This window comes from Rhipicephalus microplus, unplaced genomic scaffold (genome assembly GCF_043290135.1).
Source record: "Rhipicephalus microplus isolate Deutch F79 unplaced genomic scaffold, USDA_Rmic scaffold_18, whole genome shotgun sequence".
NCBI classification, from domain to species: domain Eukaryota; kingdom Metazoa; phylum Arthropoda; class Arachnida; order Ixodida; family Ixodidae; genus Rhipicephalus; species Rhipicephalus microplus.
This window is the reverse complement of record NW_027464591.1, coordinates 3401747-3412976: the sequence shown is the minus strand read 5'-3', so window position 1 is coordinate 3412976 and position 11230 is coordinate 3401747.

Below are 11230 nucleotides of genomic sequence, written 5' to 3'. Positions count from 1 at the left end.
TCTTTTAAAGGGGATCTATAAAGGTAACAAGGTAGTTATAAAGTGGGAAAAACAGGTATCCAAGCCTGCAGAGGTAAAACGGGGGCTTAGGCAGGGGTGTCCCCGGTCACCCTTATTATTGATGATGTACCTACAAGGATTAGAGGCAAAATTAGAGGGAAGTGGACTGGGCTTCAACCTCTCTTTAGTCAAACAAGGAAAACCTATTGATCAGGCACTACCAGCATTAATTTACGCAGATGATATCGTGCTAATGGCCAACAACAAGGAAGATTTGCAGAGATTGATGGACATCTGCGGTAATGAGAGAGATAGGTTAGATTTTAGATTCAGTAAGAAAAAATCAGCAGTCATGATTTTCAATGACAACGAAGGTAGTGAGCTTAGAATACAGGAGGGCACGCTAGAGATAACAGAATACAAATATCTGGGCGTATGGATAAGCAATGGGATCGAGTATCTGAGGGAACAAGAAATATACGTGACGACTTAAGGTAACAGGAATGCAGCAGTCATGAAATGTAGGGCACTGTGGAATTACAACAGGTATGATGTTGTGAGAGGAATATAGAAAGGGGTCATGGTTCCTGGGCTGATGTTCGGCAAAGCGGTCTTGTGCATGAGATCAGATGTTCAAGCAAGATTAGAAATTAAGCAACGTGGAATAGGTAGGCTTGCTTTAGGAGCTCACGGGAATACACCAAATCAGGGAGTACAAGGTGGTATGGGATGGACATCATTTGAGGGCAAGGAAGCTAGCAGCAAGATAAAATTTGACAAGCGATTGAGAGAAATGGGGGAAGAGCGTTGGGCTAGGAAGGTTTTCAGCTACTTGTACATGAAGAATGTCGATACAAAATGGAGGAAGCGAACCAGGAAGTTTACTGGTAAATACTTAGAAAACAGCAGGTGGCCAAACCAAAAAGAACTATCGGTTAAGAAGAAAGTGAAGGAAACGGAGACTGACATGTGGAGAATGGGCATGATTAAGAAGTCCGCACTAGAGATATATCGAACTTTTAAGCAGGAAATTGCCTAGGAAAGGATATATGATAATACTCGGGGTAGTTCTCTACTGTTTGAGGCCAGGACGGGAGCACTGCGAACCAAGACATATCGGGCCAAATACGAAGGGGTAGACACAGTATGCAGTGCGTGTGGAGAGGAAGAAGAAACTGCCGAACACTTGATAATGTTCTGTAAAGGGCTTCACCCTATAGTTCAGGATGATGGCGCAGAGTTCTTCAAAGCACTAGGGTTTAGGGACCGGGAGGGCAAAATAAACTTTAAGCGGGTAAACTTAACTAGAAGGAGGTTATCTGATTGGTGGCTAAAGTCAAGGCACGAGTGAAAATTAAACTCTTCACTGCAAAGTGTGAATCCTCAAACTCACTTTTTAAGGAAAAAAATTAATATAGTTTTTGGTTCATTAGGTATTACGGCTTAGTGGCGCTAGCCACCGCCCGATCTAAAGGGTACAGCCATATCTATCCATCCATTGATCCATTCATCCATCTATTTATCTATTCATTCATTCATCCATGGAATTTTGTGTGAGCCAAGGAGGATACGTAAAACTTGCTGGAGTGGAAGGAGCGCTGTGCGAGTGAAGCCAGCCGCCGCCATCTTGCCAGTGGCAAAAAGCGTGCTCAGCGCCATTGGGAGCTGCTGATTTCGTTCGTTCTTGTTTCACCTTGTCGGCATGTAAAGACAAATGGTTTACAATGGTTGCCTCTTGCGTCGTTTACGGATGTGCCAACAGGTTGAAAAAAGGTTGTGGCTTCACATTCCACCTGTACATACACGAAAACGTCCTCGACATAGCCATTCCGCGCTCGTTACTACAGGGAGCTATATCTGACGCAATTTAAGCGTGCAAAACATAACAGTCCGGATTTGTTTTACAGGTTTCCTAAAGATCCCGTAACGCAGAGCCTCTGGGAGTGGGCCGTTCGCCGTGAGAAGTAGAATGCGAAAAACTGAGATCACTTCGCTCTGTGCACATCGCGCCAGAGTGCTTTGACCACCTCTTTGACATTGAAGGGAAGCATGTGAAAGTGGCATTGAAGGCACTTCAACTTGAAGAATGGTTGTGGATCAGAAACAAGCTTACGAAAGTCCACGTCCAATTGGAAAAGCAAGAAAAGGAAGGTATGATATGCTGTACAACTGATCGAGTGCCTCAGTTGCCGACGCTTTGGACTTCTGCGAACAAAAGCGAAAGCTGCCGCAATTCAAAGGTGCCAGCACAAGATTTACGTTTATTAGAACTTTTGATTGCTTGTTTGACATCTTAAACTCCAGGAACCCGCTGGCAAGGTCGTACAAAGCGCCCCTCCGGCAGGGGAACGAAGCATCCTGGAAGTCGTTTTTTGCGGATACTCGAGCGTACATAAACGGGCTGAGAGATCCGGCAGTGACAGAAGAACTGAAAATAAAAACAGATTCATTGGTTTTTGGATACGCATGGCAAGCACGGAAATAATGTTTGACAGACTTGTCACCCAGGGTCAGCTGAAACACTTACTGACACACAAACTCAGTCAAGACTATGCCGAAAACTTCTTTGAATAAACAAGTTGATGAGGCGGCCATAATAACAACGCAACAGCTTCGCAGTGTATGTCTGCATACAAGCGTCTATTGGTTCAGATGGAAGTCACGTCTTCAAGTTCTGGACACTGTTCCCAAGATGTTCTCTCCGTATTGAATGCAATGACTCCTGCAGCCATGGTAGATCCAAGAAGCAATCTCACTGACATGCGCAAGGCCCCAGTCCTGCAGTGCGATGACCGCGACAATACGCATCGCATTGACTAGCCCAAAAGCTTTTCTGCTTTTGTCGGTTCCGTGGTGCCATACATAGCAGGCTTCATTGTTCGAAAGGTCGAACTGCAACTACCTGTGAAGAGTGCATAGCAGCCATGCACTCAGATGAGCTGACACCTTTAATTAGATGTAAGAGGCGAGGTAGTCTTGTTTCACCGTCGCGAGATGTCATTAGCCTCTGTAAAGAAGTCGAGGACTGAGGCGGCTACAGGCTGGATGTGATTCCATCACAATGGTGAAATAAATAGCAAAACACTTCATCCTGAAAGTTCTATGAGCCTCCTCCGAGAAAAACTGATTTCATAAACTAGAGCAGCACGTCCTAGACTTTGATACGCTTGATAATCAGGTTTACATTTTGTGCAGGCAAATCGCCGATTAATACGTAAAAGTGGGGATACAACACATGACGAAGGAAAAAAAAAAACGAGAATCGGTAAAAAGTTAGGTGGGACCACTTTTGACAAGGGCAATAATTTTAAACCACCAGTAGGGCACACATGTTTTCGATTATGTGTTTGCTTTAGGCATCGCTATTTGATGCATATGCACTTTCATCGAGTTCTCTACATGCCACTTGGCTGCGTACAAGTCGCAATAAACATTTACAACCAGAATTACTTGTTTTAGTTGCTTTATAAACACACGAGTCACTTCACCCGCAGCGCGTTGAAGCATAAATTAGCAGCGCTCGGCTCTTTTCTGCCACTGGCAAGATGGCCGCCGCACTCTTACCGCGGCTTCACTCTCTCCCGTAGCGGCGCATAGGCGGCTTCCACTCCAGGAAGTTTTATGTATCCTCCTTGGTGTGAGCGTGGCGGCTGGAAGTGCTGGCCAGCTCTTACGCAGAAGCAGTTGTTGAGCGACGTGCTATTGCTGTGGCCATTGTAGCGCCCAGTTTTTGCCGGCAGCTGTGAGCCGTACGCACCGCTGAAGAAATCGGTATGTGCTTTAGTGTCTAAGCCATGCTGCGATATCGGCAAAACCACTGTTACGCGCCTGGGTGCCGACCTGGCTATGTGTTCGTGAAGGGTGGGCCGAAGCTGTCGTTGCTTGGCGTCCCGAAGGATGATAACAGTAAACAAACAATGGGAGAAGAACCTGCGCTGAGCGGACAAGCCCCTAGAAGACACCAGCGCTGTGTGCGAGCTTTACTTCGAGCCGCGTTATGTGCTCAGAGACGATGTGCATATTGCTGAGGGAAAAGAGGTGTGGATACCTCGCAAGAGAGCCCTTCTCCGCGCTCGTTTATTCAGACATAAATACACAGTTCACTCGTTTATTTCAGACATAAATACACAATGTGAAGTATGTCCTAGAGCTTAGGCAACAAATGACCTGATGAGGCCTTCACCCTAGACAACACCGTGCCCCAGACTAACCAATCTCCCTGCCAGCTAGCTTATAGAATGTTTTCAGTAAACATTCCTAAAAAAGAAAATGAAGGAGTTTGCAGTTTTTAGCTCAATGGCATGACGGTGGCTGTAACCCGAGAGGCCACGTAAACAAGAATTCAAGCAATGTTGTTTTATTCCATTTTTTCAACAAGGTGAGCCAGTTGATATCAATGATTGCGTCACGGTATGCTGCTGAAGCTCTCCGGCCAGGCTCCTTGAAAGAAGAAACCCTGAAGGACTTCCTGTCGTACCTTGATCAGTGGGAAAAGCATGCCAAAGGAGCTTGTGGATTTTTAAGTGACTCCACAGCAGCCGGATTGCGGGTCATCATTTCAAGCACTTTCGAGTTGCTTACCTACTTAACATTCAATGTTGGATACAAGTACCACGGCCGCTGAATCAAAGCGCACAGGGTGCGGCCTGCTGCGTGGAGTCGCCGCGCATTGGCGAGGGAGGATGAGCGTTGTTGACAGTTGCGGCCGCAAGTTTCGCGGGGGGCGCTAGTAGAAGAAGACACAATAGAGGTGTGCGCCAGCTGGTCGGCGCGCCGCCGCCAATAGTTTTCACCTGAGTTTTCACCGCGCCGCCACCGCCGACATGAACTGATCGGCGCGCCACCGCCGCCGCCGCCGACGTTTTTCATCGGCTAGAGTGCCTAGAATATTTCTCCTAGCGTCGTGAACGGGCCGGCCGAGGAGAAATGGTATGCGATACAGCCGCCAGGTGGCAGTACCGCTCTCTGGCGCGCTGCTTTTTCGGCAAGCTGGGGAGGCAGCAAGCCGGAGCAGACGCTTTGCGTTCAAATTGCAGTGGTGGTTTCATGGCTTAGCACGCGATTGCCTTGTTATCCTGCGTTTTCCACGCAGACTGTAAATAAAGCGTGTGAATTTGAAAGAAATGTATGCGAGCTCTCTGCCTTGTTGAGATTTTGTGTTCTCCTGCCGTGCCGCCTCTTCATAGATTGGCCGCTCGCGCGTTACCAATGCTAATTTTAAATTACGGTAATTAAGGGGTGGCCAACCGGGGGCTCCCAGCGGTACGACTGTTCAACACAAAAAATCACATAATTCTCTCCTCATCCACGACCACCATTCCCTCCCGTAGGCTGCTGTCGCGACTTTGTTGTCATGTGCAGAATCGCAGGCACTGTACAAACCTTCTTCTCGCAACTTTTTATATATACAATGTATTATGGACACTTACTTTCCCTGCACTCGGTGGCAGGCCTGGACGCACCCACGTACAAGGGTCATTATCTCTTCGATTGGCCCTTCACGCCTCGAAGTAATCAGAAAAACAAATAATCCCTATTGAAAAAAACGAATGGTGGGCATGATGTAAACCACCACCCACCATTATAGGGGATTAATGTAGTGGGTGAATGGTGGGAAACGCCCACCATGACGCATAGTGGGTATGGTGGGTGCTGCAGTGCCGGCAACACTTGAGCGCGAAATGATGTCAGAATCACAGTGACGAGCTGCCACAAAAAAATAAAAAAGAATTCTATAAAAACAGTATAAAAAACACCAGCCCCGTAAAAAAAAAAAAAAAAAAAAACCAAGGCGCCACGGCGGATCGAACGTGCAACCTGCGGATTCCCACTCGAAGATGCTAACCACTGCGCCACACCAATTTTTTTTCTTTATTATCACTGCGCCACACCAACATGACGTTGATTGTGTGTTAAATACTTAGTTGGCATACAAACTTACGGTTCAACTTAAGTTATGTTTGTCGTGTACACAACATAGACAAGATCTACACCTGCTACTAAAAATTGCACATTTATTAAACACAAGCAACTGCGGCCTGTAACGATTGCACTATGTTAATGGCACTAGTGCTGTTTTTTTTTTTACAATTCACAACTTCAAGAAAAAAAACCAAGTGGACTGGGGAGCAGCAACAGTTTACCGGCGGGGTCTGCCAAGTTCAATATCCGTTTCGCGCTCGTTCTAAAGGGCGACATCTGCTCACACTTCAAGACGCTTCTAGGCTCATTCCATAGATACGCCCGCCTAATTTATTTGATTGAGTATTGGGATGCATTTTCCGCAACGTAGAGGGCGGTCGCGCCAGCGCAATGCTGTAGCTCTTTCGCTAAAGCAACAACTACATAACGGCTTGGCCAAAACGAATGCAATGTGCCGGAAACATTACGCTATCATATTGGTTCACCAAGCATACGAATTGCCACGTCTGAGTTCTCGTACAAAAGCTAGAAAAGTGCCGGCGAGTGCGACCGGCGGCTGTCGGTGAGAAGACACTTAATTACGTTCTCTGGGAGTGCTTTAATTGCGTCACATCGATGTTTGTTGCTTCTTGAGCGGGCACCATACACAGCGAAAAATGCTTCATTTAGGTTAATTGATGCCATGGCTGTGCTGTATAGTCATACTTAATCGTCGAAATCGTGTATTCTGAAACTCGGAAGCACGGATAACACAATTGTACGGGCTCGGTCGGTAGGCCTAACCTTTGGTGGAAATCATGGTGGTAGAACATGTAGTGTACAGATCCCAGCTTGGTACACTATATAAATTGCCCGCCATTATAAGCCCACCCATCATCTGCTTAGTGCCTCCCAGCATTATCGCGGTGGTGGGCAGAGCTTCTCAGCTTGGTACACCATGTGGCCCACCATAACAAGCAGCACACATCATCTGCTTAGTGCTTCCCAGCATTATCGCAATGGTGGGAAGAGTTTCTCAGCTTGGTACACCATGTAGCCCACCATAATAAGCACAACCCACCATATGCTTAGGGCTGCCCAGCATTATCGCAATGGTGGGCAAATTGTCCCATTATTGCCCACTATCTAGCCTCTGCTTTCCACCATCATTTCCACTTTACCCATCATCTGTACACCATACCACCCAGTATGTCCCGGCATAACCACCATATTTTCCACTACGTCCCACCATAGCCATCATAATTTCCACCATGCCCACTATTATTTCCACTACGCCCACCATGTTTTCCAGTATCCACCAAGGCAATTTTTCCGATAGGGATGCCAAAGCAATGACAGTGCGCCAGACGAAACCACTGGCGCACTGCCATTGAATCAGTCTCCTCAGGTACTTGCACCTCAAGCAAGCTTTCCCATCCTGCGTAGTAACCAAGCACTTGGGCGAAAAACATCCGCTTCCGAAACGGACGCACTTAGTGCCAGCAGCAGGCTCAATTTCGCAGCCGCAACAAAGAAGCAGATCGTCGGCCCTTTTCAGCGAAGCGAGCGCGTCAGTTTCGGTGCTGACATAGTGCTCTTCCACATTTATGCCGCGGCAGTAAGTACTGCAAAGGTACCCATCTGCAGCACCTACTTCCTTGCTTGACGAAAACACTACGTGTTTCAACACGCACACGTCACCCGGCACTGTATTGTAGTGCCATGCGAAGCACAATGCTTCTGGGTTACTGGGCAAGCAAATTTTGCTGCAAAATGCCGACGGCGGCGTTATGCTGTGAAACGGGTGCGGCACCTGTGCTGTTTCCTCGCCAGCGGCAGCATCATCACAGGCTTGGGAAGTCGTGGGTTCATTCGGCGCTTTACGCTTAGCAGGCGGAGCTGTGCAGTCAGCAATATTCCTCTCTTTTCTTTTTCGAGGCACTGGTTTAGTCAGGTAAGCGGGGCCATCCGGGAAAATGGTAGGAACGGCGTCCGGCGTTAGCGATGGTCGTTCACGGTCGAATTCGACGTCCTCGCCGTTGATGACATGCTTGAAAGTTCTTTGGATGTAGCGATCATCAAAATGACGAGAACACACTACACAAGTTTCGTCTAGAACTTTGTCACCTCTTTTGATGTTTCGCGCCCATTCTTGAAGACGAACAGGGTCCGCCGGAGCCCTGAACAGAGACACCTTCTCCTTGAAAGACTTGTACCCGCCTTTGCACAAAGGCACAAAGCACGTTCTTCCTTTTTTTTTTCAGGCATAGTCACACACAATCGCTGCACGAGAATTCATGGCACATATTCGAAACGTAGCGAGAACACGCTTCACCACACAGACAAGTCGCCACCCGACACAACGTTGAAAGGCACGGCCGGCACGCAAACTGACGTGCCAGTTGCAAGTAGCGCCTCCTAACGCTGAATCCAAATCAATGTCCCAGTCGCCGATGGGGAAGGCGCCTGTTCATGACACTAGGAGAATATTCTAGGCACTCTACATCGGCGCAATCGGCGCGTCATTTATGCGCCAGTACTGACTTTTCACAGATTTGTTTTCTTTTTCATCTTGATTTATAGCTTCGTTCCACATTTTATGTAGCCAGTAGAAACCAGGCTTCTTAGTTATCTTCATCCAGCTTCAGAGACCGAGAGTACCACTACGAACAGCGGAACGAGTTCGGCGGCCGCTGCATGAAATGACATACTGGACAAATTGACAAAAAATAAATGTAACAGTTACAGTAAAGCATAGACACTGCCATCTTTGGCTTAAAAGCAATTTTTGCTGTTTTTTGTGTCGTAATTAGCGATGATTATGGTGATACGACGTTGAATGTAATGGCCCAGCGTTTTGATGCGTGCGAGTTCGCCGTAGCACAATTCGAATATTCATACGGATGGAAAACGGCATCATTATCAGTCCAAGATGGCAGCCTATAATTGTGCCTGAAACATGGCGTATATAAAGAAGAAATGAAGTGGCAGCAGTGCAGCACGAATTCAGCGTGTTAGATGAAGGGAGGAGGAGGAATAAATGAGGAAGGACAGGGAGGTTAGGCGTTAGATGAAGAACTACACAAAACCCCGAAGGATGAAATCGAAAGGGAGAAGTTTAATGAAGATTAAAAGCGTCGAGGCATAATACATGCTGGAACCTACTCAGGGTATATTAGCACCTGTCCGCGGTGTTAAAGTTGATAATTTTCGAGGATGACCACTTATATGCAGCGTCTGAACATGCTGCAGAAAATATTCACCATCTGTTTTATTCTTTAACTTATCTGTTTGTACCGGCCTTTTAAGACATTGGATACCCGGGATGAAGATGCCAAGGCAGTAAGATGGCAAGAGAGAGAAAGGAAGGCTGGGGGATTCACCCTATCTTCGCATCCGGTTTGCTGCCTAGCACTGGGGGTTGAGAAATAGGGGCAAGAAAGGGCGAGTTGAGAGACAGAAAAGAAAACGCATGTGCACTCAGGAGTAAGATGGCAAACATAACAGAGGATTTATTACATTCTGTACAGACAGGGCGAGAGGTCTCTTGCGAATGAGCTGGGTGGCTCACTATAAAGTGTACGTTTTGACTTAATCAGGGAATGGGTCCAGAATGCGCTGTTGAATCACGAGACACACACGCCATTTCTGACGGTGCCGCTCACACTCGCTCAAGTCAAGGTCTTTGATTGGGGCGTGGCCACCACACTGCACCTGTGACACTAAGAAACCATTGTGGTCGTCTCGTCAAACGTCTTATGGTGTCGGAATGCCACCTCATTTCCCGGCTAAGATGGACAGTACACGGCGGACAGCAGGTTGGCAGCCCTTCGGTGACTTGTTCGATGAACAAAGAATGCGGCCCTCCCCCGTCGGCCCAGGCGCCGCGCGTAACAACGGCTATCCAGTGGTGAGAAGAGGCGTAATAAGCTTGTCTGAGACCACCAGTTTTAAAAAGAACAAAACAAAATTTAAAAAAAACTTGCCAGTAGACAATTTACAAAAGACGGCTGGATTCATTAAAAATGCAGAGACCTACATTTGAGCGACATGTCATATATGACATAGTTCAGCAAACTGGTTTTCATCACGTAACTTGAACGGACCTACTGGCACTGGGAGAGGTTAAGAATGATGGTCGCTGACAGATCTACTTCTGTTGCGAAGGTAATGCTCAGAGTCAACCAAATAAAACTTAACATTATATTCAAGTCTTGATAAAAAAATAAGTCAAATTAGAAAGCTCCTCAGGTGGCCAAATAATAAATTACTTCACCATACTTTATGAAGAAGTAATTTGCAAATAAATAATGCAACCGCTGTTTAAATGACATTCAATGACGTGACCGCAATCAACGGTGTGTCGTCGCTATAAAACTGGAAAGTTATATGTGGACGCGATCGGGCAAATGCGGCGGAGAACGAATATGTCACGTAATAAAAGCGATGTGATGTTGCACATTTTCATCTTTACAACTCCGTGCCCTTCTGCTTGCTCGTGATGTGTTCGAAGGAGCTAGCCAAGTCTCAGGTAGAAGTCAAGCAGAGTAGCCGGAGCTGATAAGAGCAACGTTTATGTTCACTATTTACACACTAAAGGTAGCATCATGGAAGATGGATGAGAGCTTCTGAGAGCTGGTTCAGAGCGTCTCGGTGCTCGCGTTTTAAGCCGTGGTCTTCCTAAAATTCTCTGCAGGAGAAAACAATAGACAGTTTGCAATAATCTGCAAGGTAGCTTTTCTGTAAGGTTGGTTTTTCAACCCAAATCTCGGGTTCACAGACTGCTTTTCTCGCTCATTTTGTTTTTGCCATTCACCTTTTTGAGATCTTGTTGTGCTCGCGTGCCTTTGCTGGAATTCGGAGAGGTGACATTTTGTTGTACTCGCGTGCTCGCGTGCATTCGCTGGAATTCGAAGAGGTAAAGACACAATGAGGGAGAAAAGCAGTCTGTGAACGATAGTTTTTGGTTAGAAAATAAACCTTACAGGAAAGCCGCCTTGCAGATCACTGTAAATGGACAGACTGCATGTCCATTCAGTCCAGGGCAGTCCAAAGAAATTGTCGTCTTCATATCCATCCCCCAAATGGTGAGGGTAGTGGTTAGAAGAAGGTGCCTAATTTCTGCAGCCCAGCAGGAAGCACGGCGCAGCGAATAAAGATAAAAAAACGAGAAGGAGAAGGAGAGAGAAAGTCAAACACTGCCTTCTTTTCTACCCAGGAAATAGAAAGGATGCATGTTCAGTTCGTCACACGGCGAGAGAGAAACACAACGTAGGTCATAATGCAATAATACGCACAACACAGCACAGTGCAATAACGTTGCATCGCA